General features: G+C 27.8%; 1 long non-coding RNA gene across 1 annotated transcript; it reads right to left on the reverse strand.

Moving 5' to 3' along the window:
- Positions 1-2,497: 2,497 nt before the first annotated feature.
- Positions 2,498-4,000, reverse strand: LOC111615642. The gene is made up of 3 exons (XR_002755114.1): positions 3,687-4,000; positions 3,511-3,607; positions 2,498-2,729 (listed from the first exon to the last, which is right to left on the reverse strand). It is a non-coding gene; the product is annotated as an uncharacterized LOC111615642 (long non-coding RNA).
- Positions 4,001-8,673: the final 4,673 nt, after the last annotated feature.

The following is an 8,673-nucleotide window of genomic DNA, read 5'->3' on the forward strand; positions in this document are numbered from 1 at the left end:
AATCATTTACTATTATTCTAATTTAAAGCGAATTTACTTATCAAAAATTGCAGAACTGTAATCGAATGCTAAATTAACAATAAAATTAAATTTGCATACTGAATTAATATTAATTATGAAGTTATTTAAGTAATTAATTTTAATTAACTGTTTTGGTAAAATCGCTGTCTTCTTGATTATCCGATTTCGATTCATTTTTCATAATAATATCATTATTATTTAAAATTTCAGCTCATCTTCCTCGACTGTACAAGTGTACGCTGCTTTATACAGTTGTACGCGTAGTAATTTTCCATTAAATATTATCGGAAAATATTTATTTGATCCTATGCAATATAAAAAGTGTCATAAAGTGCAATTAAAAAAATACAACATCCAGCATATTGACATTGATTGATTGATATCAAATGCGAATCCGCCCTGAACTAAAAATCTTTGAATTTTTCCATTTATTTTTATGATTTTTCCTTTCAATATCCAAACCGAATTTAAGATGTGGATGAGAATTTCAGATATTTGAATAAAATCCTTATCACTTAATAAAATCACTTATTGAAAACTATAAATATCATCTTACTCGTACAATTATACTAAGAGAGGTGGGATGGAGTCACAAATATGTGGACACTCCTTTATATCTCCCACATACTATGAGATAAAGAGGAAATTTACTTTTAATATATGTAATTATTACACCCAGTAACAAATAATTTCAAAATTTATTTAATATTCTACCATTCGGAATGATTATCCATCAAAAACAGAAGATAAAAGTATAATTTACACGAGTAATTGAGCGTAGAATCTTTGCTAATTAATACGGAAATACGTAAATAAATTGCTTAATTATTCCTTAAAATGTAATATTTTGGGCGGAGGTATTGTCTATTAAACGGAGCTAATGTATGATTTATAACTAAAGCAAGCGAACAACATAAGTAATATTGATTATTGGATAAATCGTTCGTACGTCATTTCCATGAAGTGTCAAACCTCCACGAAATTTCTAGATCCCTCTCCTATTCTTTTTTCCCACTATCGCATGGCGTACCCCACCCCAAAACCTTAAAAAACAGGATAAACATGGAAGATAATTTAAGAAATCGAGATATAAAGTAGCGCAGAAAATAGTTGAATATGAAAAAAACGGATGAAACGTGACGTTTAAACTCTTAATAATAAATCGATGTGGCCAGGTAAGAGAACAGGTAGGATAGCGCATTTTACGTGTACAGTCTGGCCAAGCCGTGTTACGTCACAGAGACGAGCGCCACTCGGAAATTCAGGCGTGTGGTTTAACGTGTTGCGGTTCTCCCCGCTTGTTTAGTTCACTTTTAAAGCTCACACGCAACAAGCATTATTCCATTTCAAAAACCTTTATCGAATGATAACCGACATCGTTCATTCCCTTTGATAGACCTTTAAATATTTGTAGATGGAAAGGATCTTATATGCGGGTGAGTAGCACCATCCTATTTTTTTTTTCTTTCTTTCTTACCCTCCTGTTCTGTGTAACCTTAACACACATATCTCACCTAGATCTAGTTTTATATTCGCTTAACTTACTCGGAGAAGGAGTAGGAGGGAGGAATTTATTAATATTTTAATTGTAATTTATATAGATAATTCGGTAAATAAGGGAAAAGTGTGTGTGTCAAACTGGTCGTGGGTGATTTCTCCGTTTTATATACCTGTCACTTTTATATTAATTATAAAGAAAAATCGGTTAATTGTTCAAACTCCTTTCTTTATCCTTCCTAAAGGCGATTTTTCTTCCTTTATCAGCAATTTCTTAATTATTCGAACGTTATTTTCGCGTATTTAGAGTTAAATCTAATTATTTTTCTGTTATTTTAAACAATATTTTAATAATAATAATAATAATATAAATTCATTTTATGTATATTTTCTTAAATAAAATTTAGTAAGGAATTATTCTAAATTTTTTAATAATTTTAAAAATATTTTAATACATTTATTATGACTTTTATAACTGATTAAGTGAATTTATAATTACAAGTTTATTAATATGTAATATGTAAATAGTTTCATATTTTAATTTATAAATTTCTTTTTAGTTTAAAAGTAAATTTTTGTTTATTTATGATAAATAAATAGTTTTAAAGTTAATTTTTAAAATTTATTTGTATGAAAAATTAATAAGTTTATTTTAAAAGTAATTATTTTAAAAGACAATTCTCTTAAACTTTTAAGTATTTAAAAGGCGTCATAAAGAGCGCACTAAATAAGGAAAAATTTATATAATATATTATATTAAATGATACATTTTTTAGTATTTTTTAATATTAATTTTATAGTGTAGAAATAATAATAGATTCTTACCAGAAAATGGCATCAAGCTTCTGATATTTTAACTACGCATAATTAATCAGGAAAAATTGACAATTATTATACAATAAATAAATTATTTTTACTTTTATAAATTGTTTTACAATATTACTCTCTTATTTTTATGCTAATTTTATAAGATTTCAGTGTTAAAGTCATAACAAGAGCAAACTAGTTTAACCTTTGTCTAATGTTTAAATATATAATTAATCATAAAAAAATTAAAATTTATTTAAAAGATAAACAAAATTTGATTTTTATTAATTAATACAGCTTACGTTTTATGATTTTATGCCGAATCTGAAGCTTCCTGTGTCAAAAGATTAGCAGATTTCCCCCATAAGGAAACAACTAGTTGAGGCTTTTTATTAACGTTTAAACTGAATAATTAATCGGAAAAATCAGAAATTACTTAAAAAATATATTAATTGAGCATAATATATTGTTTTAATATTAATTTTATAAGTTTCTAACACATAAATAACAAAAAATTCCCATCAGCAGACGACTTTCTTAAGTTACATCTGATGCTTTAGATACGTAATTAATCAAGGAAATTTAATAATTAATTAAAAATTATGCTATTTTATGGCCTTATTTTATTATAATTTTGCTTATTTTTCTGCGTGTGTAGGTCTCTGGTAGATAATAAAAATGTTGATTTATGTGCCGAAGTTAGCGAGATTATTAAGAGTAGAGCAAATGTCCTGCCAATGACTCTAATGGCATTCTGACAAGTTGCCCATTACTGCTTNATCTCGTAACAGTGAATATGTCACACTATATAGAGGACTAAGCTCCTACAGATTCTTTGTTTTGGTCTAATATACTCTATATTCGAGATATCTTTATGGAACGAAATCTAAGTTCTGGAGTACAATTCAGGCCAGCAAATACCTCTTCTATGGGAACTTTTTATCATAAAAATTACCTAGCAAGGCCCTCCTCTTCCTCCTTCCTCATAAAAATCATCAGTATGGTGCTTACCATAACGTTAAATTCCAAGGCAAACTTATCGAATAGAGTTATAATAACGCATTAAACTTGATAAATATGTTTCTGTTCACTCAACATTCATAAATTATTATTAAAATAACCGATTAATCATAATTTTTATCAATTAAACTCAGTGTTTTCAGCATTAGACATCTGTTATCATACCTCATTCCTCCCTCTGCTCCAGAAAAAGAGGATATTTAAATGACTTTCTACTCTTTCTACTCCAGAGAAGGAGAATTACTTAAATTGTAACAAGGTTCTAAACGGATTTTAATTAAATTCATTAAGTTAAATCGTCAAATAATTCGTTTTATTTAACATTCTTAACGGTTTCTTACGTGTATTTTTGAGGTTGAGTCTAAGAATTGACAGCTTGTCCCCGATTCTAGAGACTTTATTATCCATTTCTTAGCATGTTGAACAGCATTAAGTTCCTTGAAAATTAGGTCATTTCATTGAAGTGGATCATCTTAAAAGTCGAATAACTTCCTTTATTTAGCAGATAACTCAATTATCTCTTCATATAATCATTGTTAAATGGCTCTCAATGTCTCTTAACGGTGCAATCTACAAAACAGATTTCGAGATTTAGCTTAAATACATTGTTAAATCGTTCAGTTTCGTTAAACAATTAACAATATATTTCAACATATTATCACTTAAGAATTGCTTAATATGCATTCTTTAGAGAAATGGGCAATTGTTTAACTTATAACTTTGTTTATTTGACGATTTCTGACAAATATATTCGTAAATTGTTAGTTAAATACCCGATTAATAAAGATTTAACTCAATTAAATTATAACTTTTTTATCAATTAACCTTAATTTTCATAAAGAAAACCAGGATTAATAAATGAAAACTAGAATATTTTCTATATGAAAATTATCCAATTTTTAAAAAAAATATTTTAATTGTTACCAGAATATTGATTAAATGAAAAATTTTTTTACCTAATTAAATCAATTTTAATGGATTAACCTTAATTATCATTACAAAAATCAAGATTAAGCGATGAAAAACTGAGAAGTTCCTTGACAAAAAACTCATTTTTTAAGTGAAAAAAAGTGAAAAAAATGAAATATTTTTATTTAAAAAATTACTTTACATATAAAAATTTCGATTTAAACATTTAAACAAACAATAATTATATATTTATCAGTGCAAAGTCGATTTATATTCTTTAAACAATGCGCTAAATCAAGTGAATTTTTTTAAATCCTTAGACTTTACTTTGATCTCACTTAATTATTTTATTCGAACTTTCTAATCCAATAAGTCTAGTTTTAAGAATTAATAATTAACAACCTTAATCCTGTTTAATTTCGAAGATTTCATTTTAAGGACATCGCCCATCCTCTCCTCTTTAATCTTTATTAAATCCCAGTTTAGCAATTATTATAATTACTTTAAAAATAACCTGTACAACGATTTTCACTCCCATTTTTCTTTTTCTTTTTTTAACAGAAATTAATCTTAGATCCTTCCTCTTTTTTCCCCTTCCTTTAACTGAGTAAACAATACTTTGTCAATAAATAAAACTTTGTAAGTACTTCTAAGCCCCGTAAAGAAGAGTTGGATTAAAGATATTCTTGTCTTGTAATTAATTTTTGTCTGTAATTAAATTAAATTAAATATATTTTTATAAATTTGAAATTTTTATTGAAAATTTAATGAAATAATTAGATTTTTATGCGTTTAACGTTGAAAGTGCAGCTTATATACTTACACCTTATACCTTCTGTACGATAAAAGTAAGGAAATTATACAAAAAAATCTGTTTTTTTTGAGGAATTGATATGCTTTCCGAGTTATACAGATGTATAAATGTGTTATATCCAATTAAATAAGTGATTTTCTATAATACTTAAAGCGAAGAGCCGAGATCACAACTCTTCCATTCTTCTGAGCCTTATCTAGAATTTATGATTATTTTTATGATAAATATTATGTTACACACAGAAACACCACGTATTTTACATATTATAATTTATATTTTCGAGTTTTTAAGTGTAAAAAAGCGCGCGCAACATCACTTCTTAAAGTGAGAGCATCCTTTCCTCATCCCTCTTAAAGCATCCTTCTCTTATCCCTAAATTACTTGCACTCAATTCACTAAAATTTCTATATGCAATCTATTAAATTGTTATAGAATATATATTTAGTAAAATAAGATAAATTTAAACAGAAAATAATTTATAAAGAGATGAAATAAATGCAAATAATTTCCGAAGTAGAAGCTGATGTATCGATTGTAATTTTCTTGTTTTATTTAAATATTTTCTTTTACATTTTCATAAAATGTATTTAAATATTTGTTTTCCGTTTGTAGATAATCGATAATTACATTAAAAATCGATTAATAAGTCAAGTCAACTTTTCAAAGTGCGTTAACATCAAGCTTCATCGTTAATCATCTTATCATTCATGCATTCGGTAATGTGTTCGAGAAAAGTACCATTTTTGTTACTAAAAAACTTAAAAAAAATAGAATTTTATAGTAAAAACATAAGATATAATTGTATAATTTGACAAAATTGCGCATAATTCAATTATTTATTTACTTTAAGTACGGAAGATGCAGCAGCATCAATATTAGAAATTACGTAAAGTGAAGTTTGAAGATAAACAAAAATAGAAAGTGTCATTTAGTGCACTTGAAACTTATCAAATATATCGACTTTTTTATTATTTAGCAAATGACAACTACAGTTTCAACTGATATCTTGTTTATCTAAGTGAAATCATCTCATGTTATCTGTAGATAATCGCTTTTGTAGAGCGAAAGTTATCCAGAAAAAAAAGGAAACTTCTCTTAGATGGTTGACGTAATGATTCTCGAGAGAAAAGGTTTTGTGTCACGGAACTGTAACCATGACAACCGTCAATAGTATCGTTCCAACTCTTCCCCTGGAGCTGCATCTTCCATACAACTAATTGAGACGGTCGACTACTTTAACTAAAACATTTCTAGAATATGTTTTCCGATTCGTAACACCTAAACGATCTTCATTTAAGTGTTTTTTTTAAATTATTTTTTCACCTGGACATCCTCTCAGCATCCCGGAGTAAGAAGAAGATGGAATTTAATCGTTCTCTCTCGAGCGCATTCTTGCACGTGCCGATATCGTCGCGTTATAGCAATTTTTCTAATGTGAAATTCCCATTGGAAATTCTCTTTATGCCATTGTATTTTATTTTATGTTTCGTTGTTTAATTCCTTTCGTGTTTTCTTATGTAACTGCGTGTCTCGTAAGGGAAATTACTGAGAATCGCTTGCGTTTTACATAATTTATAGCGTTAATCACACTTTAACCTTTTTATAATGTTTTCCCCGTATATTGCGTGCTTTCCTCTAAATTGCGCTCATTTTTTTTAAAACAAAAACGTGTACAAAATAACTTCTAAACAACGGATGTAGCATTTTATCTTCACGTCGGTGGTTGTTGTTTAGAGGTTTGGACTGCATTTATGTTGGTGCTGCCTTTCAGATCCTTACATCACTCCTAGTCGGACGTTGTTTGCATGAAATCAATTGTATAACGTGGTCCAAAAGTCAGCTGACAATTGTGAAGGCTATATTTGTGTGATCGTCCGAGTGTTTGTGTTGAACGATCTGCCAACTCCCTGGAGGATTTCCTATGGGAAATTGACTTCTATTCAGGCGTCAGACACGAGAAAAAAAATCCAGATAACTCCAGTTGGCCAGCTTGTTGATAGGGTGCGAACCCGCGACTAACTACCAGCGTTCAGTAATTTTATCTATTAGACAAGTAGTGACAAGTAGTGTCTGTTACCTACAATTTATAACTAAGAATTTGATGTGGGGATGATCTAAAATGTCCCTTAAATGCCATTCTAGAATGTTCCCAAAGAATCTACAAGAATATTTCCTTCTAGATATATCCAAAATATAGTTAATCGGAGTCATTGAAAAACCAAGAGCTTTCTATTAAGCTCTTGGTTTTTGAAATATCCACGTGATTTAAAGGCCGGAATTTATTAATAATTTTCTTAATTTTGAGTGTATTTTACAGGTTACTTGCTTAATATCCGTATAATAATTCATAAAATTGCATCACATCTTTTATATATGATAACCTCAATCAAAAAATTAAAATTATATTCTGAATTTATTCATTGATAAAATACAGTAAATCCGATCTCAAACGGAAACTTCCCTAAACGGGAAAAATTCTTCGAAACGATGCGATTTTCTACATTAAAAAACAACTTGTTCAAAACGGAAACCTGTCAAACCGGTAAAATATTTCGTACAGTGCGATTCCAGCTTACACAGGTTTTATTGTATATGAATTTTTGTATGAAATATTTAATAAATTATTGCAGTCATTTGTTTTATATACGCAAAGATTTAATATCAAAATTTTTAATACTAACTTTCATGCTTCAGTATCAAAACTTCGGTGCCGAACATAACATTGATACGGTATAATTAATGAATATTAGAGATTTTTACTGTATTAAGGTTATATTCAGTGTAAAAACTTTGATTTTATCGTTGTTATGTTCTTTTCTAAAAGTTAAATAAGACTTTCTATATTTGAATATTTTATTGCACGCTTTAATGAGCACCATACTTTGCATACCTTAATATGCACAAGTATATTTTGCACACTCTACTTTCAACACTATTGTTCACAGCCTACTTTGCACACTTTACTACGCACACACTACTTTTCACAGCTGACTTGATGCAATAAACTCATAATTGTTTCAAAAACTTCAGGAAAAAAAGTAATTTATTCTAATAACGATGACGATAGTGTTGCACTCCATTATAAATTCTAAAATACAAGCAATTTTTTTCAAAAATAACTTTTCATATTTTATATTTTCATAATAAATACGCTGATGATAAACAGAAAATGTAACGTTTATTTTGCGTGCAGTCACAACAGATTGCTTCGTTTAGCTTAGACATAATTCAAAACATTCAGACTTCTGGTATTTATGCATGCATTAAGAATCCTAGACTCAACTAAAGAGGGAAAAATAGGGAATAAAGGGACTTTTTGAACAAAAAAAAAAAAAACATCATTAACAAAACAAATAAATACATTATAGAGCGAAGAAAAGGGAAAACTGGTTTTAAATTTCAAAGCAATTAATCAAAAACACTATCTACTTAAAAAAAATAGAAATAAAGAAATTATCTTATCGTGTTACCTTCAATAAAAAATATTTAAAATAAAATTATAAGATCAGTTATTATTCATAATAATTGTTAAATTTATCAGAAATGTAAGCCTTACGCTGGTTTATAAGATAAATTTACTAAATTTAATCAATAAAATTATTTTA

This window comes from Centruroides sculpturatus, unplaced genomic scaffold, assembly GCF_000671375.1.
Source record: "Centruroides sculpturatus isolate CEXI.00-Female unplaced genomic scaffold, Cexi_2.0 scaffold2626, whole genome shotgun sequence".
In the NCBI taxonomy this organism is placed as follows: domain Eukaryota; kingdom Metazoa; phylum Arthropoda; class Arachnida; order Scorpiones; family Buthidae; genus Centruroides; species Centruroides sculpturatus.